Raw genomic sequence first — 27,841 nt, 5'->3', positions numbered from 1 at the left:
TGCCAAGGAAACAAAGAATCAGTGGGACCTTGTGAAAAGAAAACTAGCTCAAGTGGCTGAAAATACAAATTATTCTCCTTTTGATTTAGCTGTTAGAAAGGATCTGGCAGGTTCTTAGAGCCTTGGCGAGTGTTGGCATGTTGCAGGCTGCAGAAATATTGTGGGCAATGTCAACGAATGAGGGAAAGAATGCTGGTAATGTCCCCTGATTACCTGCTGACAGGAGGGGTGGTGACATTCAGCATCCAATTATTAAATCAGCTGTGGTATTAACACCTCCTCTTGATTCAGTATCCCAGAGGGTGTTGATTGTGATAAGAGCTTTTCAGCACCCTTCCTTGATACACCCTGTCCCCAACATGTTGATGATAGCTTGGTCTATATCCACAGTTATAATTCTGAGGGAGCAAAACACTATTTGCCATTGCTCCATCAGCTCCAACTCCACAGCATTTTCTTCCAAGGTGACATATCCCATTGTCACCCAGCAGCTATTAACATCAAAGCTATATTAATAACTGGCTGAAAAGATGACCTAATATGTCTTTCCTTAGTGGGTTAAGTTCTGAATATGTCATCTTCTGCCCTTTGTCCCATTGGTGGTTTATGCCAAAAGCACAATTTCAGGGAGGAAACAACCCCACAGCTCAGCAGAGAGATGTGCTGTACTTAATGTCACCTGATATTGGAGTCAGACATTTAAAAAAGGGAATGCAGTTCTTCAAAATATTTTCCCCTTTTTGGCATATTTTGATCTTTATTAAAACATTTCAGTCCAAAGAAACACTGCTTTGCAGTTTTCACTAGCATGGGATTGGAATCCATGTTGGGGGATAAATTACGTCAGTACCATCAATAATAATGCTATTTTTTTAAGCAGCTAACTTCTGTCCAGGGTCTGGACTCTACCAGTTGTGGATTTGTTACATTTTGCATTAGATGAAGTGCAAATTAAGGAAGCAGTAGCAAAATTTCTATGTTAATGGCTCATTTTCTTTGTCCATGAAACCTTTAAGATTGATTAATCAGGATTGGTTTGTACACAAATATTCTTTCAACAATGCCTGGGTTTCTATCAACTTTCTCCCAGTTTTTTTTTTAAAGAGCGAAAAACAACTCTACCAGCAACATTTCAGGTCACTCTGCCTTTAGCCAGCCAGAAAGGGCAAGATGCAGACTGTTAATGACTTCCATCTTCTCATTTTATACAGATCACCATCACACATTGGTGTGTGAACTCTGTAATTCTTTGTGCCACATTCCACTAGGTATGGTCAATCTTCCACCAATTCTGAAGCAAGTAGCCAGGTGGATCTTGTTACCATAAAACAGACAATTGCACTGCAGTTGATGTGTCCCTTCTTTTGGCTTGGCTTAACGGACGAATTCGCGGACGAAGATTTATGGAGGGGGTAAAAAGTCCACGTCAGCTGCAGGCTCGTTTGTGGCTGACAAGTCCGATGCGGGACAGGCAGACACGATTGCAGCGGTTGTAAGGGAAATTTGATTGGTTGGGGTTGGGTGTTGGGTTTTTCCTCCTTTGCCTTTTGTCAGTGAGGTGGGCTCTGCGGTCTTCTTCAAAGGAGGTTGCTGCCCGCCAAACTGTGAGGCGCCAAGATGCACGGTTTGAGGCGTTATCAGCCCACTGGCGGTGGTCAATGTGGCAGGCACCAAGAGATTTCTTTAGGCAGTCCTTGTACCTTTTCTTTGGTGCACCTCTGTCACGGTGGCCAGTGGAGAGCTCGCCATATAACACGATCTTGGGAAGGCGATGGTCCTCCATTCTGGAGACGTGACCCATCCAGCGCAGCTGGATCTTCAGCAGCATGGACTCGATGCTGTCGACCTCTGCCATCTCGAGTACTTCGACGTTAGGGGTGTAAGCGCTCCAATGGATGTTGAGGATGGAGCGGAGACAACGCTGGTGGAAGCGTTCTAGGAGCCGTAGGTGGTGCCGGTAGAGGACCCATGATTCGGAGCAGAACAGGAGTGTGGGTATGACAACGGCTCTGTATACGCTTATCTTTGTGAGGTTTTTCAGTTGGTTGTTTTTCCAGACTCTTTTGTGTAGTTTTCCAAAGGCACTATTTGCCTTGGTGAGTCTGTTGTCTATCTCATTGTCGATCCTTGCATCTGATGAAATGGTGCAGCCGAGATAGGTAAACTGGTTGACCGTTTTGAGTTTTGTGTGCCCGATGGAGATGTGGGGGGGCTGGTAGTCATGGTGGGGAGCTGGCTGATGGAGGACCTCAGTTTTCTTCAGGCTGACTTCCAGGCCAAACATTTTGGCAGTTTCCGCAAAGCAGGACGTCAAGCGCTGAAGAGCTGGCTCTGAATGGGCAACTAAAGCGGCATCATCTGCAAAGAGTAGTTCACGGACAAGTTTCTCTTGTGTCTTGGTGTGAGCTTGCAGGCGCCTCAGATTGAAGAGACTGCCATCCGTGCGGTACCGGATGTAAACAGCGTCTTCATTGTTGGGGTCTTTCATGGCTTGGTTCATCATCATGCTGAAGAAGATTGAAAAGAGGGTTGGTGCGAGAACACAGCCTTGCTTCACGCCATTGTTAATGGAGAAGGGTTCAGAGAGCTCATTGCTGTATCTGACCCGACCTTGTTGGTTTTCGTGCAGTTGGATAATCATGTTGAGGAACTTTGGGGGACATCCGATGCGCTCTAGTATTTGCCAAAGCCCTTTCCTGCTCACGGTGTCGAAGGCTTTGGTGAGGTCAACAAAGGTGATGTAGAGTCCTTTGTTTTGTTCTCTGGCTTATACTGGCTTTAAAACAGGGCTTTATCAGAAAGACAGCAGAGGTCAAAATGTTCAATTTCAAGGACAGGTTGCATAGGCAAATCTGCAGTCCCAGTGAAGCCATAAACCACTTCCTTGCATACAGCTATGTAACAAAAGCTTCTGGGTTTGGAAGAGATAGGAATGATCCAATCAAAAGTTTTTAAAACTGGGATTAGTAAATTTTGTTGATCACAGTGTAGCTGATCCAGATATTGACTCTCTCAAATTGCCTTCATCAGCTAGATGATATCAGCAAATCAAGCAGCCATTGACCAAGAGGTAGAACGAATTGGTGTTGAATGACATGTTCAAATGTATTCCATGGTGGAAGGTCAGAGTACACTGACAGAAGGAAAGAGAAAGTGGAGCATCTTTTTTTTTTACCTCAATACCTGACTATATGGAAACCAATTAAAAAATGAAGAAAATTTCTGACATTGAGATGAAGATGGTCGCTTTTATATTTTTTTCAGAAATAAATGATTCCAATTGAAATTATTGAAATTTATTGGGGCCAATAACACAAGCTTTCATTTGCAGCACCATTTATCTCTGTCAATGCATGAATTAGAGAAGTACAGAGGGTGACAGTTGAGAATACCGAGGGATTTAAGAACAAGGATACAAATCTTAAACTGAGGTAATGGTTCAGGAGGGAGCCAATATGGGTCAGCAAGTGCAGAGACGAAGGGCAGGAATAAGGTTGTGATGTGATCCGGGACCACATCTGGGACCTGGTACCCGCACAACAGAATTTCAGGTAATTTGAAATGTATGGAGTCAGCTGGGAGCACAAGGGTACTATTTGTGGGTCCTTTCTTCACACAAACATTAGCCCAACTCCTCAATTTGTTTGCTGGACCTCAGTTCAAGTAAGCAATGGTATCATTTGGAGTAATTCCAGTTAATTGGCATCAATGTGCCTTGCAAAATTGAAAATAAAATGCTGAATTTTTTTAAATGCAATGTATTTAAAATGTCCATGATTTAGTTGATTGCTTTCTTCTCCCATTCAGAAGTGCATACGATCCACACCAGACTCAATGCAAAATCAAACTGCCACTCTCCATCGAGGAGTGCTGTACTATCAGAGATGTCTTCTTTCAAATGACACATTAGACAAAATATCAGATAATTTACCTTTTCTACTGGATATCAGAAATCCTTGGCACCATTTAAGGAGGAGTAGGGGAATTTATCCCAGTATTCTGACCATTTTAAACCATCATTCAGCCATATCAAAAGCAGGTCTAATTACAATCACTATCTATGGGATTTTGTTCTGTGAAAAATACCTACAGTACATCAGAGAATATATTTCCAAAGTGCTTCATAGTTTTAAAACATCCTAGTTCTATATAAATGTAAATTAATTCTTCCTAAAAGTCTGGAAATGTGACTAAATTACTTGGAAAGGAAAATATTAGAGAAGTTAAAGCTGAAATTTCAGATGGATGGATTAGCCAGTAGGAAGCAAGTCACTAGCAGGTGAAGCAAGAAAATTCAACCAAGCACTTTCCCAAATGAAGCATATTGGAGAATAACATAAGGGGGCCTCATATTTGAGTGACCTGTATTACTGTACCGTGATCATTGGAACTTCCATTTAATCTGATAAACTGTGTGTTCACAGGCACCTTCAGAAAATAATGAGAGTAAGGTCAAGCTGCCAACTGAAAGCAGCAAAAAAAAATCAGCTGCTGGGAAGGTGTGAGGAAGTTTCTGCACCTTTTACTGCACAGAGCCTGCACCCCAACTCCCTTGCATTTGTTTCCATTGCCACTAAATTATACTGAACTCTGGATATGAATCCCATTGAGCTGGAAATAAACTGAAATGCAGAATAGTGTTTGATAGCCAGAGGTGGATGGGGATAAACATACATTAAAAGGAAGTTGTATTAATAGCCTGGTCATGAGACTTTAATTCCTTGTTTACATTATAGATATGTATTTCTTGGGCAAAGTGCACCCACGTCCCTCGAACAAAATTATTGTACTGTGACTGCTTTTGCTTTTAAGTCTATGACTTCCACAAAAACACATCTAGCAACAAGGACGTGAACAATTCCCTTTGATAAAGTGATTCTCCACAGAATTTAATTGCTGAACATTAAAAAGATAGGTTTTGAACAAATTTAGGTACCCAAGGACATCTCAGTAATATGTCCATTGCATATGATTTTGATTATGATGTGTTTCTGCTCCCAGAGCAGCTCAAATGTATATTGTACTATCCACTTTGTTCCTCAACTGCTAAGAATTAAAGGATGTTTCAGTGGTTCACAGTGTTCCTGTACTTCTCAAGAGAGGTTTGCAATGAACTTCTGTTGAGGGTGTAATTGGGGAGCTGTGGCACAGAGAGGGTTTTAGTGTTATGTTATGATTAATAACCGGCCTCAGTCATACCTCCTGAGGTGAACTACTATCTCAGAGGGTCACTGCTGTGGCTGGCAACTCAGAGGCTGGGGGTGGGGAAATACATGCCCATTCATTACATCATATAGTGCAAAAGAACAAGATAAAATGTCCATCAATAAAAAGATTAATTTTAAAATGTAAGTACAAAAAGTATGATAGAGCCCAGGAAGTCTCTGAGGAGAGAGTTAAAGGCAGCTTTCCCTTGGGTCAATTATTTGTTTGAAACAAAAGGTATCCAATCAGCGGCAGTTGAGTTGTTGGGGAAGCTGGGGTGTGTGATGGAAAGACTGCCTCAATCTCATTCTCATCATGCACTGATAGGATGAAATCTAAGCAAGCTTGACAAGATTTCACTGCTCTCTTATTAAACTAAAATGTCTAAAAGCAGAGTAGTTTTTTTTCATCAGCCTGTTATCTGTGTAAAATGTGTACAGCCTACATTTCCTTGAATTGGCCCACGGTGTCACAATGACCCAAGTGAATAAATTCTTAGCATTACTAAGATCCCTAGTAATCTCTCGCCTCAAAACTCTCTCTCTCTCACACACACACACACACACACACACACACACACACACACACACACACACACACACACACACACACACACACACACACACACACACACACACACACACACCACACACACACACACACACACCTAAACTACCCTGTTACCAGATGTCTTGCTCAGCAATTAATTTGTCACTGAGGGTTACTTCATGGTTGCTTACCCTGGAGCGGGAGTCTGTAGTAACATTCTGCTCCAAAGCTATTTCTCCAAGTGTTAATCTAGAGGGGCATCATAATGTGTTAACTCTTTCAAACATTCACAAACTATGGCAGACCATCTTAAGAAGTTAATTGAAGAATAGTGTCCAACATTAATCGTCTATTATTGATATTCAAATTTAAAATTAATGATATTATTCTATTAACATCCCTAAAACAGCGAATGGGATTCAAGATAAAATTTACAGTTCTAACTGCAAAGAACTCAGCAATCTTCACTGCCATTATGCCTAAAAATCTTGGATAAGATGCTAATTGGCTGATAGTAAAACATGCTGGTCTACGTGGAGCATTGTAAATCTTGATTTTAAGCTGCGCACAAGATGTAAACTAATTGTGAACTGCAGAACTGGAAGCCCACCTATTTCTGAGAAAAATATCAATAACATTTAAGACTTAAGTTAAAACTGTCCAGTGTGACTTGGCAAGTTGACAAGGGTTGCATTTTTCAAGTTTAATAACATATTGCCAGAAAATGATTTTTCTGATCATTCTGGTTTACTTTCTTCCTATGCATTCACTTTCTAAAAGTACTAAAATAAGACATTTTTGGCTAATCTTGCTAATTAATTAATTAATTGATTGACGTGCACATTTAATTGTGGTTCATCATTTGTTTCAGAGAGTTTGGCTCTCACTTGGTCATTCAAGTTTTTTCCATGGTGCTTTAAATAATCTTTGCTGCTCCTCAACAGATGAGGGAGAAGCAGAGATGGTTCGAACTAACTCTGGCATTTTAACTCTTCCTTTTAATGTCCTTAAATCATTGTACGAATTTCATCGTCATTCCCACTATGAAACCTTGCGTTCAGCATTTAGATACCACAGTATCACAGAATTTCCTCTCTCTAAATCTTTTGAAAACATGTTCTGAAAGTCGAGCTATTTTAGCAAATTTGGAAATCTGCACTTAAAACATGTAAAAAAGAATACAAAGCATGTTACTTTAAAGTTTTCTTAATCAGGGGAAAGTGCAATAATGCATAGATTAAATCCAGACCATCTTCCTGATGTGAAAAACACCACAAAAGAATGAAAGATTGCAGTCATTGCCGAAGTCTATCAGCAGCAGGAGCAGGAGTGAGGTTGAGAGACACTGGTCAGCTTCGACCTGTCATAGATCAAAAAGCTCTGCCTCTGCACCTACTCTTCAAGAGGGTTATCAGGGTCCTGAGGCAAAACTTGCTCTTTGAAAAATTCTGACACTTTTGCAAATAAAGAAATAATAAAAATAGAATGAGAGTCAGTTCTTCTGGTATCTTATCTATGCAAAAGAAAATAAATCTAGCAATGTCAATTCAAATGTAAATATGCTGAGGAGTGTAGGCCCATCATTTTCGTAGCCTGGATCATCTACACGTACAATCTTCCATTTTCCAGGTACTTGCTGCCTTCTCCATTCAAAATCATGAATAACATAATGCTGGTATTATCTCACTTGCACGATTTACTTATAAAAGCTTGCTATGGGAAAAAAAAGCTAACAGTGTAAAATAAACAAGCATCCTTATGGTACACTGACAGAAGAACACTCAATTAAATCTACCATTTAATAACTGCTAAATGCAGTTCATGTCATGCTAATCATGAATTGTAAGACTTACAATTGAAATGATTTTATTCAGAAGCTTTCTTTCCTTTTACTTATATTTAATTTCCATGTAAAAATGAATCACATGTTTTCTTCACCACATACACATCCTTTGCAATCAGAATATTATATGGCCAAAGTAAAAATAATAAATAAACAAGACCCTTACCACAAAGACTGCCATGGGCTTTCTTTACACATGCTCTTAAAATAATTCTAATTTCTCAGTTATGAGTAAATAATTTGTCTGGTCAATGGCAGCAGGAAATGATTTACTCGTTGCAACAGCCTTGTTTAAAAAATCCTTCCCAATAAAATATTTGCAACTTTCCTTCACTTCTCTGTGAGCAATTTATCTGGGATAAAATACAATTGTGGTAAGGTTTACACAGTGGTCCATTAATCAAGGATTTCTTAATTTTCAATTCACCTGGTTATATTTATTGTAGACCTGAGCAAGCAACACAGTGTTAAAGGTTACAGAAAATCTAGAACCTTCAAGCAGAACAGCGTTACCCATCATTACAATAATCAGTCCTCTTTTTTCCTCTTTAACTTCAAATTTATTCAGATTTTAGAGTGAAAATCTATATAAAACATCATTATTGTTCTAAGGTATTAAAAAAAATTATGTGATTCTAAATTGACAGACACAGATCTAAATTGTTACACACAAATTAATCAATCCATTTCCCTTTGAATACAAGCAGCCTACAATTTGGTTTCCTTTCTCTTTTGTTCTGAAAACACTTAAGTTGGAAAAGTTCTGCAATCCCACTTGTTTCTCTCATTGTAGATGGAACATACTCAATAGGTTAGCTCAGTTTCATGGATGCCAAAAGGTCCCTGCCTCTCAATAGGGTTTGCCCTTAAGAACGGATTCAATGCTTTTAGAAATAACAAAAAAAACTTCTGTTATTCATTACCAGTCACTGATTGCATTAGCCTTCCAAAGATTGTTTTGTGGGTAGCTAAAACTCCAAAAAAATATTCTCTCACTTCATAGTGACCCTGACTCAAATCAAGCTAGCGATATTTAAGCATCCTGGTAAAAGAACATTATTGTGTAGTATGGTTAGGATCTGCATTCATGCTTAATTTTGGATGCATATACCAAGACAGGATATTTTTTTGCTTTGGATCATTTAGTCACACTGGTTCTCTAGTTTAGATCATAAATTAGATAGATCTACTTTCTACAATCTTACCCGTGTGTATCTTTCATTGACAGGAAACAAAACGAAATGAAATTTGTTATTCCAATCATTTACCATAATGTTAAAAAATGTCAATGGCCTTTTTCCAGAATTCTTGCACTGCAGCTATTTTCCCTCCAATAACATACTGTGCAGTATCAGAAACATTATTTACAGAAACTGATGATTAATGACAACTAAGATTATTTTTTCTCTATTTTACAATTTTCACTTGTAAGACAAGGAAACTATTCCAGTATTTCATGTCATGGGAACTGATTATGACCTGAGGACTCATAGCTTTTACCTTTTAGCTCAATCTTAAGTCAATCAATGGTGTATCTGTAAATTGCTACTTCCTAGTAACTGAGTAATCTGAGGGTCAGCATTTGCCTGCTTCCAATGTAAAACACCATTCAGTTCCAAAACTCACCCACAAAATAAAACCAACCCGCGAGTGAACCATGCAGCTCCACAGAGCATTTCCTTGGTAAGACATGCACCTTCCTTCACCAAATATAACCACATTTAAAGTACATCTTCTAACGTACAATGCAAATCACTGAGTTCCATTGAATTTTTAACAGGTTCTTTAGAATGAAATAACTCCTTTTACTGTATATATTGTTTGATTTGCCAATGAATAACTTCCATTAATATATTTAAAATAATATACATTTACTGGCTTGCTCACTTATTTATGGCACTGATAATGCTCAGAGATCAAATATGATATGCAGGAGAAGCAGAGCCATCAACAGTTTTCATCTACCTGGCCCCACAACATCACTCATCTCCACAGTCTGTAGAATGCTGTCACATCTGTTCCACTCGCATTCACTCTGGGAACTTCCGTTTCAAATTGAACTTTAACTAACTGGACGGGTAACGATGCAAGCCTGTAAATCTCAGAATGGGGATTAACAAGCAGCATAAAAGCAGTGCATGCAAACCATCTACATATGCCGATTTGAGATCAGAGGAGCTGCGTACTTTCGGTGCCTATTGTTTGTATTTCCCGCTCTTTAAAAGAAGTGGTCCACCCAATCAATTAATATCCCCTCAAAACAATACTATCAAGGCAGAATGAGAACAAGGAGAATGGGAACTCAGTGGGAGAGACAGAGCCCGGGTGTAAACTCTTTCAGCAGGAACTGGGTTCCCTCTAGAGGGAACAACAATATTTGCCCATTTTAAAATTAATACATGTGAAACAGTTGTGGAATCCGGCTTTAAATAGACACGAGTATTGACTAGTTAAAATTACTCTACAAGTTAAATCGCGTCATTACTAGTATTTTCATTTGTCGCGAGCTGGACCCAGCTCTTAAGGCTGCAGCAAACATCTTCACTCTGGGCTGTCTGTTCTGTTTCTAATGACCAAACTAGGCATGAATTCCACATGTCAGAACACTGCGAGCAAGAGGCGACCCTGCAGAAAGGTTTGGTTTGAACTTCCCTGCCCTTGTTTGAGTTGTGTCCAAGGAGAAACTATTGCTTCATTCAGCAGAGCCAAACAATTTTGCAAGAAGACGGGGAGCAGAAAAGGTACGTATCAGCGAGTGCTTGGTACAGAGACACCCACTTCTGTGATTAATTAGCAGTTATTACTGGCCCTGCAACAAGATTTCTAGTCTCCCGTCAGAAGGAGGATGCCAAGCTCCAGCTGCCTGTAAAGCGGCCCCTCGTGCAGGCACAGAATCGGGGAAAGTGCCAAGATTGAGCGTGGAAAACAAGAGGGGGAGCAAAAGGAGAGACAGACAAAGGGAGGGAGGGAGGGAGGGAGAGAGAGAGAGAGAGAGAGAGAGAGAGAGAGAGAGAGAGAGAGAGAGAGAGAGCTAAGCATAAAACACTCTGCAGAGACACTAATGATCCTACAGCTGAACTCTGCAAGGATTCTAGCTCAAGGATTCATTCCGAGCCTCACCGCAGCACAAACCTGCATTCTACCACATGAAGCCAATTAAAGTCGAAGGGGCCCCTCGACATACTATCGGTTTCAGCCGAAGCTCTATCACATGAACTCGCTGTTCCGTCCAGTAGAAGCACTCAAACTACATATGACTGCATGCAACTCAGAGACTTGCTGGAAATCTCTCCCTGTGAAACTTTTAGTGCCTCCTGCACTTTGATTTCCCCCCCCCCCCCCTCCTTTTCCTGAAGCTTGGCAGGAGACCATCGGGCTTACAACGGCACAGGAGCTCAGTGACAGCAAACAGCAAATGCTATACCAAAGCAACACAAAACAGCAAGATGAAAGGTGCAAGGAAAGTAAACCGGGAAGGAATTTTAAAAAAAATTAAACAAAAAAATAAAATTCAAACTTACCTGTTGGGACATTCTGAAGAGCAGGTTAGTCTCGGTGTTCGGCCATGTCCCCATGAAAGCAGGTTCCGTGGATGCTGCTCCCGTGCTGAACTGCATGGAGTAGTTTGGTACTTAAGTCTCTTAAAGTGAAGTCACTTGCTCTCTCTCTCTCTCTCTCTCTCTCTCTCTCTCTCTCTTCACTCCTTTCTTCAACTCACATTCCTTTCTCCTGCTGCTGAAGATGATGAAAGGTATTGGTGGGTTTTTGAGCCTCTTGCCTGTCAACACTAAGTGCAGTTAAGAATCTGACTGCAACTGTGTCTCCTCGGGGGTCACTGCTCCTTTCGCACCTCCTGAAGATACCCCGATCATTTATGCATAGACTGTGACTCCCAAAGCACGCCCTGTACAGCTTAACAGCTGCCAGTCAGGTGTGCAGGCAACAGGGATGAGTTCTGACCATCAACTCACCCTCCCAACGACTCCGATGTCATTGGACTGCAGAGCAAAGAACTCAAGGCTCTTGCACTTAGTTGCAGCTACAAAATGACATCCTGTGACAACCCTTCACCGACCAACTAGGGGCTGAAGACAAGAAGGAGTGGTGAGAAATTACACTCATCAACATAGAGCTTAACAATTTAGGAATTTAGACAACCCAGAGGGGAAAATTGTGACATTTTCTGACAATACTTCGCCTCTTTTGAAGCTGAACATGATAATGGAAACTCACACTTTAACACAGTGGTGAGCACTCAAGAGGTAGTTCACTGTCATTAGTGCACCAAAGAGAAATAATAAGTAAATGTACACAATACTGACACAAATGCACATTCTCCCCTCCCATCTTCTCCTGCTCCTTGAAAGCTTTCCTTCAAAACTTTCGCTCAGCGAGCACATTCAATTCACTGCTATTACATTAAAAAGCACCAAGGCAGAAAATGCTGGATTAAAAAAAAATCACATAAAAATACAGCATAAAAGAACTCTGAATTATTTCATCGGTGTGCAGCTATCTAGAAGGAGTCCTGTAGATGAAATATGCGCTGTGGACGCAGTGACCAATAGTGTCATGCAATGGCTTGCATTCTCCAACCTGTTCCCGCTCCTGCTAACTCCCTTTCAACATTATCTAGCCCCTTGATTCCTGAAGTGGCACTTCGGCTCTCCAGTGAAGCAACATCCTGCGTTTCAGACCTTCCCACTAATGGCAGTTATTTGTGAGCCTCTAAAAGGACACTGCCAATAGCGTGCATCCCGCAGTATTCCCAGTCTCTTCAGCCTGCAGCAGCGGCACCTGCAGTAATAGACTCCTTTATTAAAACTGTTATTCTGCAAGACTTGGAATTCCCTCTAGACCGGGGCCATGTCAAAGCCGATATAATTAACTAGGAGGCTCAGCAACGGATCAATTACCAGACAAGCAAGTGATAGTGAAATCAATGAAAGATCATCAGCCACATTATCAGTGTTGCAACTCATTAGGGTAAAATAGAGCAATGCGCTGGGAACAAGCTGAACTAAGGTAGCTTTTCCAAACAAAGAGCTAATTTGAAGTCCTGCTGTGAATAATCTGTAGTGGAATTAACTTTTTTTCAAAAAAAAAGCTCCCCAGCCCCATAACTAACTGTGACAGAGTGTGCAAAACAGTTTATTAAGATACAAACTCCAAGTGGTTTTAGTTCATAAACTTGCCCTTAGAAAAATCAATAGAGTCTGTACAGGGATTATTAGACTGACTAACTAATACATCCAGATGCAGGCCTCCCGACCAAGAGTTCGACAATGAGCTGGCAACAAGGTCTCGGGGTAAGAGCAATGTCCCTATCGCTGGTTTTTCTTTCCTCCACTAACTTAGTTCTTGTGGACATGGGACGATGACCTTGTCTCCAGCATCCCAGTGCACGACTGCGAGTTGTCAGACGAAAATATGCAAGAATTTCCAAGTTTTGCATAATCCAAAATTTGATCTGTAAATATTTTTCTGTTCATACGGGAGGGAAATTCTACAAACCGATGTTTGCTGGGGATCCAGCTCTGCTTTCCATTTTCACACATTGGGGAAGAAAGAATACTTGTATGGAATTATGTTAATTAAAACGCAGAGGTAAAATAATACAATTTTTTTCTGGCACCTGATATAGAAAAATAAACTATTTAATCTCTAAGGACAATTATTGTTAAAATCCAATAAAGATTCAGCACTTGCGAGAAAAGGCAGTTGCTGGAAATATTCACATACACGACACGAAACTAATTAATGTAGAGATTCTGGAATAACTTCCGCTGAAGTGGGGGAACATGGACTGAGGAGTAGAAGTCACTGGCAAAGGGTTCTGCTCCCTATGGGAAAAGGGCAGGGGACTGCCGTATGATCGGACGGACTCAAGTGTTCCAAACGCTCACCTCAACTGGCCTGTGCGATTGCCTCTACAGATTCAACAACCAACTTGTGTCGGTATTCTTACAACAATGTAGCCGCTGGAAAAATAATTGATCGAGTTGTGCTGCTTTTTAACATAGATTATTAATTCAAACCAAATTCGGAGCATTTGATTGTCATTTCTTTCGACCAGATTACGAAAATGTATAACTGGGGATTTACCTCGTGATGTTCTACATTAGAAAATGGTAAGTTTTCGTTTCCAGGAGTACTTTCAGTCCAATTTAATATCTTTTTTTTTAGAAGTAAACACACTGAACTAGTTTACCAAATTTGGGGAAACAAATTTTAAACTACATAATTTTTAGAGACGCGTTCTAAAACTGCCCTGCAATTCAGAACACTAATGTGTTCCCGACAACTCTAACTGGTTTTCAATAAGCAACCCAATTTTTTTAGCATGCATTTTAATAACGTGCTGTGGGCTGCTGGAGACTGCGGTCGAGGGATCCACACCGGGCTGTGGACTGCTGGAGATTGGGTCGAAACTGGCTGAAGGGGTACCCAAGTATCGGAATCGTTTGGGAGGTTCGGATCTGGAGCTCGGGTTGCCGATGGTTTGGACTGGACTCTGTGTGGCTCCGAACGCTGCGGGAGCGCTGGAGGCGAGTCCACGGACACTCGGTGACACTGTAGGGAACTCTCTTTCGCTTCTCTTTCTCTGACTGGAAGAGGCACTTCAGGCAATTTCTGCCAATGGCGAATCTGTCTGCATTACTGCAGGCAAAAATAATTTCGTGTAACATTACAGCTTTTATTACATGACAATAAATTGAATCATGAATCTGCAACATAATAGAAAATATCGAGGGTTCGCCACCTGAAATTATTTTGATTTTTGTTTCAATCACAGACTCTACTTCAGACTTTCAAGGAGTTTTTCCTTGTTACGAGAGCTTTAAAAGTGTAAAGGTAAAGCTGTCAGATTTAATAAATTTGGGAGTCGGCCAAGCCATATCACCAGCAAAGAGGTATTATTCATCTCTTTATGGATCTGGCATGCAGGGAACTGGGTTAAAGATCAGCGGTTTCTTCATGTGACCCCGTGTGTTGTTTATGACTCAGGGGACGGTACTGTCTCTGTTGCTACCCAATATAGCGTGGCCTCATCAATACATGACGATCAGAACATCCAAGACATGCGAAGGAAAGCGCTCCTTTCTGTATTCACAACAAAGCAAGTCAACCCTTTCCGGCCAGACCTCGTGTTCAGCCGTTTACCCTCAGGGAGAGCGTCACTGCATCGACCAGTGAGATGCATCTTGGGCTGGGTAATCTGCTGGCTGTCCCCCACTGGGCGCAGTATTATGGGGCTGATCAAGTTTATTCACCAACCCTCTTCCCCGCACTCCCACACTTAACCATTTCAGTTGTTGCTCACCAGAAAGCCAGTTGCTTCAATTCCTAACACCAACATTTGCAATATTTCACCTTGCATTTCAGACATTTCCAGAAAACTATATATGTATTTTTTTAAAAATCATCGTCTCCTCCAGCTATCAAGCCGCCACGGTCTTGTGGCGGTTACAATCCACGGACGCTGGCAAAAGCAACCCCCACCATTTAAAGAGAGAGTCTGGTTGCGCACTGTGTCGGGGATGGTCAGAGCACAATCCAGGAACGTGCTTCCTTTCTCCTCCCTGGACCTCCCTCCTCCGACTGCAAACCACACAGAGCACAGTGCCTCGGGATGTCCCGAGTCCACGAAAGGCGCCAGCGAAATGCAAGTCCGTTTTTCTGCTGTGTGTTGCGGGGTTTTGGTTCCATTCATTTATCGGCCCGGATTGAAGGCTTTCATTGCGTGAACTCCCTTACACTCAAAGACTGGGGTGGAATGAGGGACAGATTACATCAGTTTAGATTTGAGTCCAGGAGCGAGGAATGAAAAGTTGCATTGAAATGGGTTGGAGCGATGCCCGGGGGAAGATTCAAAGGAGAATGCTCCATCTCTCCTCGGATTTGTCCCAGTAATTCCCAAATTCGCAGACTGGGAATACTGATGCAGACTAATCGAAATTTACAGGCGCGGGACTGTCCCTAATCCCACCCCTGTTTCGCGCAGGGGAAATCGACAAACTTGTTTTTGTATAGAGCCTGATCAAAGGGGAACATTTTCCTCCGCCGGTCTCGGAACCAGAGGGAACTGGTTTGAAGTACTGCGGAGGAAAATGTTTCTCCCGGGAAATGCACTCTCCCGGAAACTTCGCGAGCAGCTGAACTGGAAGTGTAAAGACTGGCTGCAGCCCGTCTTGTTTCACTGAGAATATTAGCAACTGTCTATCAGGGATGGGCAATGCGCGGAATGCAGAACTGTCCAATTCACTGACTCTTCAGTGGAAAAGGAGGATACCCATGTCATCGTGTCTATGGGGCCTCGCTGGGATAGCCTTCTCTTCTCCTGCAGCCCTGCATTTTTTAAAATTGTTCCTTTTTCATCCCCCCCCCCTCCCCCCCGTCCCTTTCGAGAATTCCCTGCGAGCCCGTTTCCAATGCGCCTTTCAAGAAGCCCGTTCCCGATCAGAGCCGCGCATCGGGTACAGCACTCTGGTCCCATCCGTGCTCCGTCCACTGCAGGCAGAGCAAGGAGAAACTTTTGAAAGTTTCAATTGAATCTCACCGCCACCCCGCCTTGAGGAGAGAGCAACTCCGACTTCTCCAACCTCTCGGCACGTTGGTCGTGGCACTCTGGACAATTCATTTGCACCTTTCCCGGGTGAAAGTAAGGATTTTCTGATCGGAGGGGTTGTATTTTTTTTAAAGGAAGAAACCATGCTGGGTATTCAGCGTTTAATTCCGTTAAAATGTACTGAATGAGTTGGAGAATTGCCTTTCAAAAAACATAGAGGGGACGAGCATAGTTAATTTGTTAGTTAAATGTCTGAAAAGAACAAGAACCGGAAAACAAATAATTGATAATCACCATGGCGAAAATAATCCTCCAAATGATAGGGAATCCAGTAACAGCTGTGTCCTTTTTTCTAATGTCCTTGCACTGAACACACATTACACCAATGTCATCTCTGAACCTTTATAATCTGCTCTTCATCATATTCGTCATCTCGCTAGCAAAAGGCCAATTCCCGAACGTCCTTTCTGCTGTACAATACATGCAAACGATTACTGCCTGTCCCTGTTCATGGGGCTGAGTGCTTGGTAAGTGTATGAACCGCACAATTCATTGGAACCTATTTTATCTGGGAAATTATTTTCAGTAACAATTTTTTGGGGTTTCTGTTACACTGAAATGGGGGTACAACCCCCCCCCCCCACCCCATGAATGAGTTCTGCGCAATTGACAAACAAGTATGCCAAGCAATCTGTTTATAATGAGATCAACAAGTTCCAGCATTCAGTCAGATATAATGGCCGGCAATTTTTTCATTGCAATGAAGCAAAGCTTCTCCTTGAAACCAAATTCAACCGAAGGATTTCAGTCTGTGTCATTTACCACAGATATCAGAGAGTTACTAGAGCCTATTGAACAAGCAAAATAATCGTTCCCATTTGTCGTGTTCACCGTGGAAATCAAGAGAAATAATTTTAACTCTCATGAATGACACTTATTTCTGAATTAAGCCCATTATGATATATCCTGAATATCTTACCATGTGGTCTAGGCGAGTTTTTAATGGTGTATGATCAATATTACAACAGGACAAACAAACTGGCCATACATAACTGGTTTACTAAATTAGGGAGTTGTATTTCTTAAAAACCTATGGTACAGCAATTACTTTAATCATATGTGTCACTTTCATTTATTTACATGCAAAAATGTTAAGAATTTAAAAATGTATCTTACTTAAAGGATCATTTTAAATTGACATCTGACAGCAGTTTGTATTGAAAAGGAGAAATATGCTGTTTCAGAGACTGCTAGATTTTGGTTGGGAGTTTTTTTTTAATGCCTTTGCTTTGCCTCTGAGGCCCATATTGGGAAATTACAACTGCCTTAAAAAAGGGCAACCATTAGCATGGTTGAATATAGATGAAATGTTTAAAACTTTCAGAAACTAGGATACAGGAAATAAAATGGGAATTCTAGAGGTGCGGCAGAAAGGTGGATAATACATTTGAAAGTGAGAAAAATACATCTAATTTTAATTTTGTGACCATCTTCCAAGATAGACAGGAGAATATTAAAACCATGCTCTAAACAGTCATGTCTTTCAGACAGTGATAAACAAATTAAATGTAATGGTCCATTCATAGTTTATGAGATCAGTAATAGTTATACTATTCCATTTTAATATTTGAGAAATATAAGGAAAATTCTAGGCATGCCATGATGATAATAAATCTTTGCATTCAGCACAGAAAGGGTCTATTAACTAATAATCAATAATTAATCTTGACTAACCAATATAGTGTGGAATTGCTGGCCCCTCCGTTGAATGCCAAGGGCAAATATCTAGGGACCATGAGTTGTTACATGGATTAAGTTGGGGGACTAACCAAGTCAGCACATTCCACTGAATACCATATCCATCATTCTGCATCATTTCCAGAGCTCCCCCTGCATCAGCCCTCTGAATAATTTGTAAGCCATACATCAATATAGATTCAGCTATTGGCTGTTCTTCCTTAACAGTTGGGAGAATTAATCCCTGTGCTTATCCAGTATGTAGCACTGACTGACCTCAAGGTTCTGGACATCAGGATAAATAACTAACCTCCAGTCCATTCCTGCAAGTCATCACACCAGTCATAAGGCAGCAATGACCAGGCACTTCACAGCAATTCTCATAACCCTTTCATCTCCTGACCATTTTTTGATTGTGACAAAGAAATACAACTAGAATTAGAGCGGTGGTGGTGGTGGGGGGTGGGGGTGTAAACTGCTTAGATCAACTGATAAATTAAAACAACATTCTCACTTGTAGGCTAAATGACAATTTCTTGTAAAACAATGTCTTTAGAAGATAGGAATTTCAAAGGTTCAGAGTCATTGGAACCCAATAATGCTGCATTATTTTAGGGAGAAGTTCCATTTGAAATTTTGCAGACACTCTTAACAGCAAGAACTTTACTTGCAGGTACCAGATGTTGTTTGGATCTGTTCACGGTCTCTTCAAATTCTTCCAGGGAAATGATTGAATTGTATGTCAACTGTACTGCTGGTTGTCTTCTCACATGTTGTAGGCCAATGGTTCCCAAACTTTTTTGGGCTGCCATCTCCTCGGCTCCACATCCCGAGAGCCCCCCTCCCACCCACCCCCACACATATACAATGAACACACCTCTTAACATCTCCAAGAAAGAAAGTAAGAAACCCCATAAATTAAAAAAAAAATAAAAAAAGCATACACCTCTTTTTTGTAATTAGATCTAGCGCAAATTTAAAACAATTTATCTAACTCTATAAACAAGTGTATGTATTTCACAAATAAACATAGTAAACCAATTTATTTAGTAATATTAAAGGGTAAATTTACATCTAATTTGTAACTACATTGTCTTCATACTTTTCACACTATATTGCCTACACTTCTTTTTTGTTTGCTGTGCTGGGCAGTCACCATCCCAAGTGGTCACCCGTCCTGAGTGATTGCCGTCCGAGCGATCCCGTCCTGAGTGGTCTTGTCCCGAGTGGTCGTGGTCACATCCAAAGTGGTCCCATCCTGAGCAGTCCCGACCTGGCCAGTCACCATCCCTACTGTCACCATCCTGGGCAGTTACTCCACCCCCCTCCTCACCTGATTGATAGCACACGATGAGCATTGCAAGCTGAGTTTATCAGAAATGTTCAGATCATTCCCCCCCCCCCCCCACTTTTCCTCACCACCCCCTAACCACTCCATTTTTCCTCACCACCCCCTTGGATCTTTTCACTGCCCCCAGGGGGTAGCATCGCCCTCTTTGGCAATGACTGCTGTAGATCTTCCAAATGATTGTATAAGAAGTAAATATGCCTCACTAAACCTCACCAAATTGATTATTTGTTTATTAGTGATGCACATACCTGTATATGTTTAAAGACCACTGGGATACTTGAAGACAGAAAATTACCTGAAATTAAAATCAAGGAATTCTATAACGCTAAAGGGTCTGGGTCTGCTCAGCTTTTTCAAAGAGCAATCCCATAAATTGCACTCTTCCCACACTTTAGTCATATGCTTCCATATTTGCCCTGTCAAATAAGAAATATATTCCCCTTTGGAAAAATACTATTGGATCTACTTTCAATGATCTTTCACCCAGAATCTTCAAGATGATTGCAATTAATTTAATTTTAAGGTTCATTTATTCATTTACATTTGGCCCAATATGGATACAATATTTCTTTTTCACTTATGCATAAGATTATCTGGGTGGGCACTATGGAAATAGTGATTGTTACTTTGTTATTGAAAACAGGATTCTGGTAGGGCTATTTAGCCTTTCTAGTTCTGAGCCTTCAAAGAATCTACCCAATTCTAAAAATGGCTAGCACTCTAACTAAAGTTTTCCCTAATCACAGATTATTTTAAGAGAATTCTACTGTAGGGAAAAAAAATACACTAATCTAGACATGATGTAACTAAAGGACCATTTTCAAATGAATAATTATCATGAAAAGAGCAGCAGCTTTTTTCAACTGCTTTCATTACAGAACTGATTTGCATAAATGTGACATTCCTTTCAATCCATAGCATTATAGCATATGATTAAAATACAGGGTGAACAGCAGACAAAGTAAGTCATATCTGAAATTAATAAGGTACAACAAGAGACAATTAATTTTTCTAAAAAAATATTGTCTTGAGCACTGAAGAGGGCCATCATTTTGCTTCTATAGATGCAGGCATTAGTTCTCAATTTATTTATTATTAAATAAATGTTTCTTTAAATCAAAGAAGATTTCCTGCAGAAATCTGAAATTTGTTCGCTGTCCTTTCACCACATAATGCATGATACATGTCATGCATTTTTAAAGAGACAGTGTCCCCATTCTATTGCTCAGCTAAGACATTTTTCTTTTTCAGTATTTTTATTAACATTGAAATTTCACATCCAAAAATACAGAGTACATATGGATATAAATTCAAAGGGATATCCCACATTTCAATCCAACAGATTATATTGTATTGATATTATATAATTTTATTATAAAAAAGGAAAATCTAAACCCACTACCAAGAAAGAGCTGTTTGGCCAAAAAAAAAGAAAATAAAGAATTCTTATCAGAATTAGATAAATTATCTCATTAGTCAACATTTCTACCTTCATAACAAATCAAAGATTATGAAAGTAATTCAAAAAGGAGTTGAAAATTTGAATTCAAATCAGCAATTGACCATTTAATCTTCTCGAAATTTAAACATGACATGATGACATGTAGCTATTGAGGATGAAGAGGTGGGATAATGTACATCCATCTGAGCAACATTGCCCACCCAGCCATAAGAGAAAGAAAAGCTAATACATGTAACTCAGATGTCATTAATGTTACGTCACTCTCTCCAACAATACCAAAAAATGCAGTTAAGGGATTTGGTTTAAAATTAAAAAGAGCAGAGACAGTTTGAAATACTTCAATCCAATATTTCTCAAGACTCTGGCATGTCCAAAACATATGAATTAATGAAGCATCTCCATTGTTGCATTTATCACAACGAGGAGATACATCCCCATAAAAATGAGATCATTTGACTTTGGATGTGTGAACCCTATGGACTACTTTAAATTGTAAGAGAGAGTGGCAGGCACATAAAGAAGAGGTAGTAACCCATTTGAAAATTACATTTCAAGTTTCTTCAGGAATTAAAAGCTGTAGGACATGTTCCCAGACTTTTAAAATTTTATCTGAGGGAGCCTCTCTCATTCCCAACAACATGTCATAAATATTAGAAATTGAACCTTTATAAAGGTTGTAAATTTAAAATTATAATTAAATTCTTATCAGTCCTATTAGGAAATGTATGTAATGAGATCGTAAAAAATATCTAATCTATAGATAATGAAAAAAATAAGTAGTTGGTACACTGCAATTAACTGAAAGTTGTTCAAAGGAAGTGAGACTCACTTGACAAATAAATCCTTAAAACATTTTATGTCCAATCTATACCATTCTTTAAAAGTTACATCAGTCATGGAAGGTTTAAAGAAATAATTAGAAAAAATAGGACTAGAGAGTGAAAATCTCATTAAACCAAAATGTTTTCTAAATTGTATCCAGATCCTCAAAGTATATTTAACCACCGGATTATTAGTTAATTTATTTAGAGATACAGAAAGAGAGAATCCAAGAAGAGAAATGAGAGAAAACTTTGTAACAGAATTAAATTTTGTTATAGAATATAACCAAATCATAAAGTTTTGTTTATTGAATGCCCAATAATAAAACCTAAAGATTGGTAAAGCTAAACCTCCATACTTTTTAATATTTTGTAAATGGCGAGGATGCTTATTCTTCCATATATAAGAAGATAAGATTGAGTCAAGGGGATCAAAAAAGACAGGAATAAAAGCATTCAAAGCCTGAAAATGACAGAAAAGTTAGGTAATATACTAATTTTAATAGAGTTGATTTGACCAATCAATTTGATAATGCGCCTTTCACATGTTTAAGGTATGAAAATTTTCTCTGAATAAGTTTTTGTGGTTTTTAGTAATTGCTACACCTAAATAGGTAAATTAATTTCTTATATTTTTAAAAGGAAGGTTGGTATTTATCAGTGCCAAAAGCTCACTCTCATTAAGATTTAATTTGCAACCTGAAAATAGACTGAAATGAGAAATTAAATAAAGGATAGAAGGCAATTATTAGAAATATAAACTAATATATCATCAGCATATAATGAACCTTTTTGGGTTGTACCCTTCCTTAAAATGCCAGTAATATCATTAAATTATCGGAAAGCAATAGGGTTCTAAAGCCAGGTCAAAATTGGACTTAAAGGATATTCTTGTCTGGTTCCGTGATGAAGTCTAAATGGTTTAGGAAACTGAAAATTAGTAAGATCACAGGCACAAGGGGATAAGTATTGTAACTTAATCCATTGAATAAAGCCAGACCCAAAATTAAAAATTTCTAAACTCTTAAATAAATAATTCCACTCTATCCAATCAAAAGCCTTCTCTGCACCCAAAGCGATCACACATTCCAAAATCTCCTTAGAAGGAGAGCATATAACATTTAATAAATATGGTATATTGAAATGAGAGTGCTGATTTTTTAATCAACACAGTTTGATCATCAGATATAAATGGTAAAATATTTTCAAATCTCAAGCCAAAACTTCAGATTTTTAAAATTTAAATTTTAAATTTAGACATACAGCATTAGACCTTTTTGGCCCACAAGTCCATGCTGCCCAATTTACACCCAATTAACTTACACCCCTGGTATATTTCAAATGGTTGGAGTAAAGTGGAGCCCTCGGGGAAAACCCATGCAGACACAGTGAGAACATACAAACTCCTTACAGTCAGTGCAGGATTTGAACCCAGGTCCCAATCACTGGTGCTGTAAAGGTGTTGCGCTAACCACTACACCAACCATGCTAAAGATTTTTCATGTTCAAGATGTTTCATCTTTGAAAATATAATTATTTTAATTTTTTTAAAACATTCAGATATACAGCATTAACATGCCTTTCCGGCCTACAATCCTGCATGTTTTGAAAGGTGGGAGGAAACTGGAGCACCCGAAGGAAACCCATGAAGAATGGAAAGAATGTACAAACTCCTTACAGATAGGGCTGGATTCAAACTTGTGTCGCTGGTGCTATAACAGTGTTATCTGCTATGCCAACCATGCCACCATACTGGCTTTCATTAAAAAGAAAACCCTGGAAATCACAGAAATGATTTCCTTCATATATCTTTTAAGTGAGAAAAATTGTTGTACTAAAAACGCAGGAACTCAGCAGGCCTCGCAGTATCCATAGGAGATAAAGGATATATTACTGACATTTCGGGCCTGAGCCATTCCTCAAGGTATAATGCACAAAATTTTTATAATACAACCTCTATTGGAGAAATGAGGATCTGTCCTGCTGCTGGTTTCATTTCCAAAAATATTTAAAGAGATATCTTAACATTTAAAGTGTCTTTGTCACTCCCTCCCCCATTCCAGCACACATTCAACTGGTGAGGGCAGAGGTTGGGTGATTTTGACTGCAGGTGTAGATGGGATCCTCAGCTAGGCTTTGAAAGCTTCAGAATAGTTATTAGAAGTTTGAGACTGAAGATGCAAGATTAATTTTATTGTTATGTAATAAATCAAAAAAAGTTTTAAAAAATCTATGCAAAATCCTTTGAGTTTTGTCTGCTGCAAGGCAAACAAAGAGTTACCATTGGCATTGCACAGCACTTCTGATAATAAGAGAGACCCTTCAAACACACTGAGTGTCCATGGATTCACCTTCAGCGGTCCCACAGCCTCTGCAGAATCATAGACTCCTGTTCAAACTATTAGCAACCCATGCTCCAGATCCAAACCTCCAATTCCTTCCGGAAGCTCTCAGGATGAGAGTTCCTTCAGGAGCCTTTCTTGCTCTCAGCCCCCTCTAAAATCCTTGTTTTGATACCTGCTTCCCGTGAGCCAGTCTCCAGCATCCTTCGACTGCAAGCAACCCATAGCTTGAGTGAGTCTTTTGACTGCAAGATGGCAACAGTCCATGATCTATTACAGCAATTTTGTGCATCATATGTTAAGGAAGGGCTCAGGCCCAAAACCTCAGTAATATATCTTTACCTCCAATGGCTGCTGCTGCTGAGCCCCTCATTGGCCCACTGCCATGGTCACCTTCCTTTAGGTTTGTCTCCTGGGCTTTTCCTCAATGTGGGGTGTTCTCTTGTTTTTGGTGCCCTGCATCACACCGCTGCTCCTACAGAGTCTGCAGTCCCACATGGTCTGCTGCCCAGCATAAGTGTTGCCATCTTGGGCAGACACCTCCATGTTTGCAGGATGTTAAACAAAACACAGTCAGCTCCTGTTCATGCTGTTTAAACCCTGATTACAAGCAGAGCTGGTGCATAAGGGAGCGGGTGCATATGGAAGCAATTGTCTTCATCCCTACAAACCAAGGCCTCAAAATTGTGGGTGCCTTACAATTGCCAGATCAAATAGTTTATGAGTCCCATTCTTAACAGTGTTCCTTTATCCTCCTGTATATCCAATGTGAGAAAAGCTCACCTTGCCATTGGTGAATAATCAAAAGAACACAAGACCCCAATGCAGTGAAATCCAAAGGATGAATGGGCTCTGGTAATGAGGAGGAGGGATAGAAGCATGGGAAGAAGGATATGGTTAACAGAGATCTTGTTTGAGAGCAGGTGCTCATTTGGCTTTTAATCGGTGTTCCTGGTGGTGTCACAGGTTGTAACAACAGAAACCAGAATAGCAGGTGGTTTTGCCTATTTTATGTGCATGTGAAAGAGGTCTCACCTTTTCTTTACCTAGTATGGCATGTGTTCTCAATAATACCATCTGCACACATTCTGCCTGCAAATTGTGGGTATTAATGGACACATTAGTAACTGTAAGTTGGGTGCATTAGCCTTGATTTTATCAGATTTATTTTTTGACCACAATCGACTTCATTCTCTGTCTTTTTATGGCATTTGAATAATTTGGATCAGATAGGTAAAAATGTCCATAGAGATTAAACCATTCCCTCCTCCTGCAGTCTTGTGAAAACATAGATATACTAATACCCCTCACCAACTGAATGCTGAGCAGATTTGGTTTCCTCACACAGTGACAATTCCTACAGTACATCCTTCCAGAGGGTAGCTCAGCATGCTGTTACAGAAGGCTTAGCATAAGCCTTGTGGTGTGGCCTTTGAGCTCAGTATAAGCTCAATGGACAGCTCAACCAGACATAGCTTTCAGGCTCAATGTGCATTCCTATATTTTCAATCTCAAGCTATCCTCTTGGACATCAAGAGGTGGTAGTGATTCCGCTGCAGAAGGCCCACCTTCACAGTTTTGCCATATTCTATCACTAACCTCATTTGCTCCTTTATTATTGAAGCTCTTTTGCCTTGCAGTCTGTCACAGTCCTTCCCATTATACCCAATGCCATGACTGTTAAGGCTTGAGCTTTTTCTGGTTCTGATTATGGTTCTCCTTCTACAGATACTACCTATCTAAGTCATGTTAACCCTTCCATATTTTATTAATGATTGATCTACTGAGGTGAGCCGCTGCCACCTGGGAACTGCTCTACTTGCAGCGAATAGGAAAGGCTGGGGTTTTGGCTGTAGGCAGCAGACAATAATGTCAATGTTATCTCCGATTCCAATCACTTGTGATTTGCGTCACAGTTTACAGTAGATTATTAATTGGAACCACAAATTAATTCATCAATAATCCAAAACATATTCTGAGAGGTGAAAACTATTGCCACTATAAAGTCAATTTAGAGTTCAAATTGTACAACACACAAGCAGCTTTTTCAGATCAATTTTGATCATGTGAATATTGAAATTGCTTTGCTGTTCATCACAAAAGCAGTTTTTCCCCATTTTGCTAAAATAAATCTGATTTTCATCATTGTGGTGACAAATCCCTCAACGTGATGCAACATTCACTGCTCATACATATATAGGGGAGATGGTTTGATTCAGTTCCTGCCTTGACTCACCGAACTCTCCTCATTCAAGGACTAAGTTGGTAAAGATGACCAGATCCAATTCCACTAGGTATGTTGATCTTGCAGTCAGATATTGAATGTGGAGGGACCCCAATGAAGTCTATCCCTCAACTCAGGAGAACAATGAACTGAGAGGGAGAAAGAGCTGCTTGGCTCAGAGGGAGATGAATATGGTTGTAAATGAATCAGTACACAGTAGAAGTCCAACAATCTAGATGCCAGAAATGCGAACTATCCGAGAATCCAGACCTTTCAAAAACTCTCAGACATAAAATTTAATGGGCTTTTGTATACGTAAGCGCCACAGTTGCACAGTGCCAACAGGTGACCACAGGCAGTACAGCAGACACAACAGAAGCCACGGAAATGAACGTAGAAATATTTATTTGTTTTTGTACTTTATATTTTATATGAAAGTGTTTTGTTAATAAACTATAAGTAATTAATTTGTATCAAATAAATTTTGCTTTCATTTATATATAGTATTTTTATTTTACAATGTTCATTTTTAAACATAAGTTCAAGCAGAACACACTCTTTTTTGTAGGTGAAAAAATTTATATTTACATTTTGTCATGTTGACTTTATTTTTCTTTAAAGGTGCTCATTTTGATAAATGAAGAATATTGTAATTGCTAATGAATAAACAATCAAAATTTACCTGTTCATCTCTTCTTTATTCCTCCTTAAATTTTAATTTTAAAAGTACTGTCTGAGAATCTGGAAAATCCAAAAATCCGGACCAACCTAATCCCCGAGCAGTCCGGATTTTGGACTTCTTCTGTAATACTCTAACATAGCTTACTTGGAGCATCCAGTTTTATGTCACCCATCCTCAGTGTGGGTGGAATAATGAAAATGGGAAATCAAATGATTTTTGTTTCAGTTATATTTGTGCTACCTTGGATTGTAATCAACAGTTAAAGTGAAATTGGGAAACACATTGTTGACATGATTGAAGTAAATGTAGAAAGTAAATCCTTAATATTGACATAAAATTCCTGAGAACCTCAGAATGCAAGTGTTCATGTTTAATGAAGTTAATCAGAATCATTAAGAAGTTACTCCAGGAAATAACATTACCTCCTTCTGTTTTGTTTTCTCAGTAACATTGAGAATCACTCAGCAATTATCCTACTAAACAACTTGAATGTGAAAGACATCTGCTCCAAAATGCAATCCACCAAAGTTCTAACTTCAGATTTATTGTCAGAATATATGCACAACATCACATGCACCCTGAGATTCTTTTTCCAGTGGGCCAAGCAGAATCTCTACTATTCAGCAATGAAAACAGAACTCATGAAAAAGATATGTATGTAAAAGAGAGAAATGTAACAAAGAAAGAAATGTAAAAAACTGACTGTGGAAATAAATATTCAGTGATAAATAATGTGCAAAGCAAGAGTCTGTAAATGAGTCTCTGATTGAGTTTGTTGTTGAGGAGTCTGATGATGGAGGGGTGGCAACTGTTCCTGAACCTGGTGGCATAAGTCTTGTAGTACCGATACCTCTTTTCTGATAGTAGCAGAGAGAACAGAGCATGTCCTGGTTGGTGTGGATCCTTGAGAAATGCTGCTGATCTCTGACAGCAGCGTTCCATGTAGATTTTCTCAATGGTGGGGAGAGTTTTACCTGTGATGTACTGGGCTGTGTCCATTACCTTTAGCAGGGCTTTCCTGTCAGAGGTATTGGTGCCCCCATCCAAGGCTATAAT

General features: G+C 39.7%; 1 long non-coding RNA gene across 1 annotated transcript; it reads left to right on the top strand.

Moving 5' to 3' along the window:
* The first annotated feature begins 10,104 nt into the window (after nucleotides 1-10,104).
* Nucleotides 10,105-27,515, top strand: LOC138757320 (uncharacterized). The gene is made up of 3 exons (XR_011353501.1): nucleotides 10,105-10,338; nucleotides 13,674-13,728; nucleotides 27,231-27,515. It is a non-coding gene; the product is annotated as an uncharacterized lncRNA (long non-coding RNA).
* The last annotated feature ends 326 nt before the right edge of the window (nucleotides 27,516-27,841 follow it).

Source organism: Narcine bancroftii, chromosome 1, assembly GCF_036971445.1.
Source record: "Narcine bancroftii isolate sNarBan1 chromosome 1, sNarBan1.hap1, whole genome shotgun sequence".
NCBI lineage: Eukaryota > Metazoa > Chordata > Chondrichthyes > Torpediniformes > Narcinidae > Narcine > Narcine bancroftii.
This window is presented reverse-complemented; position numbering and strand designations above follow the sequence as displayed.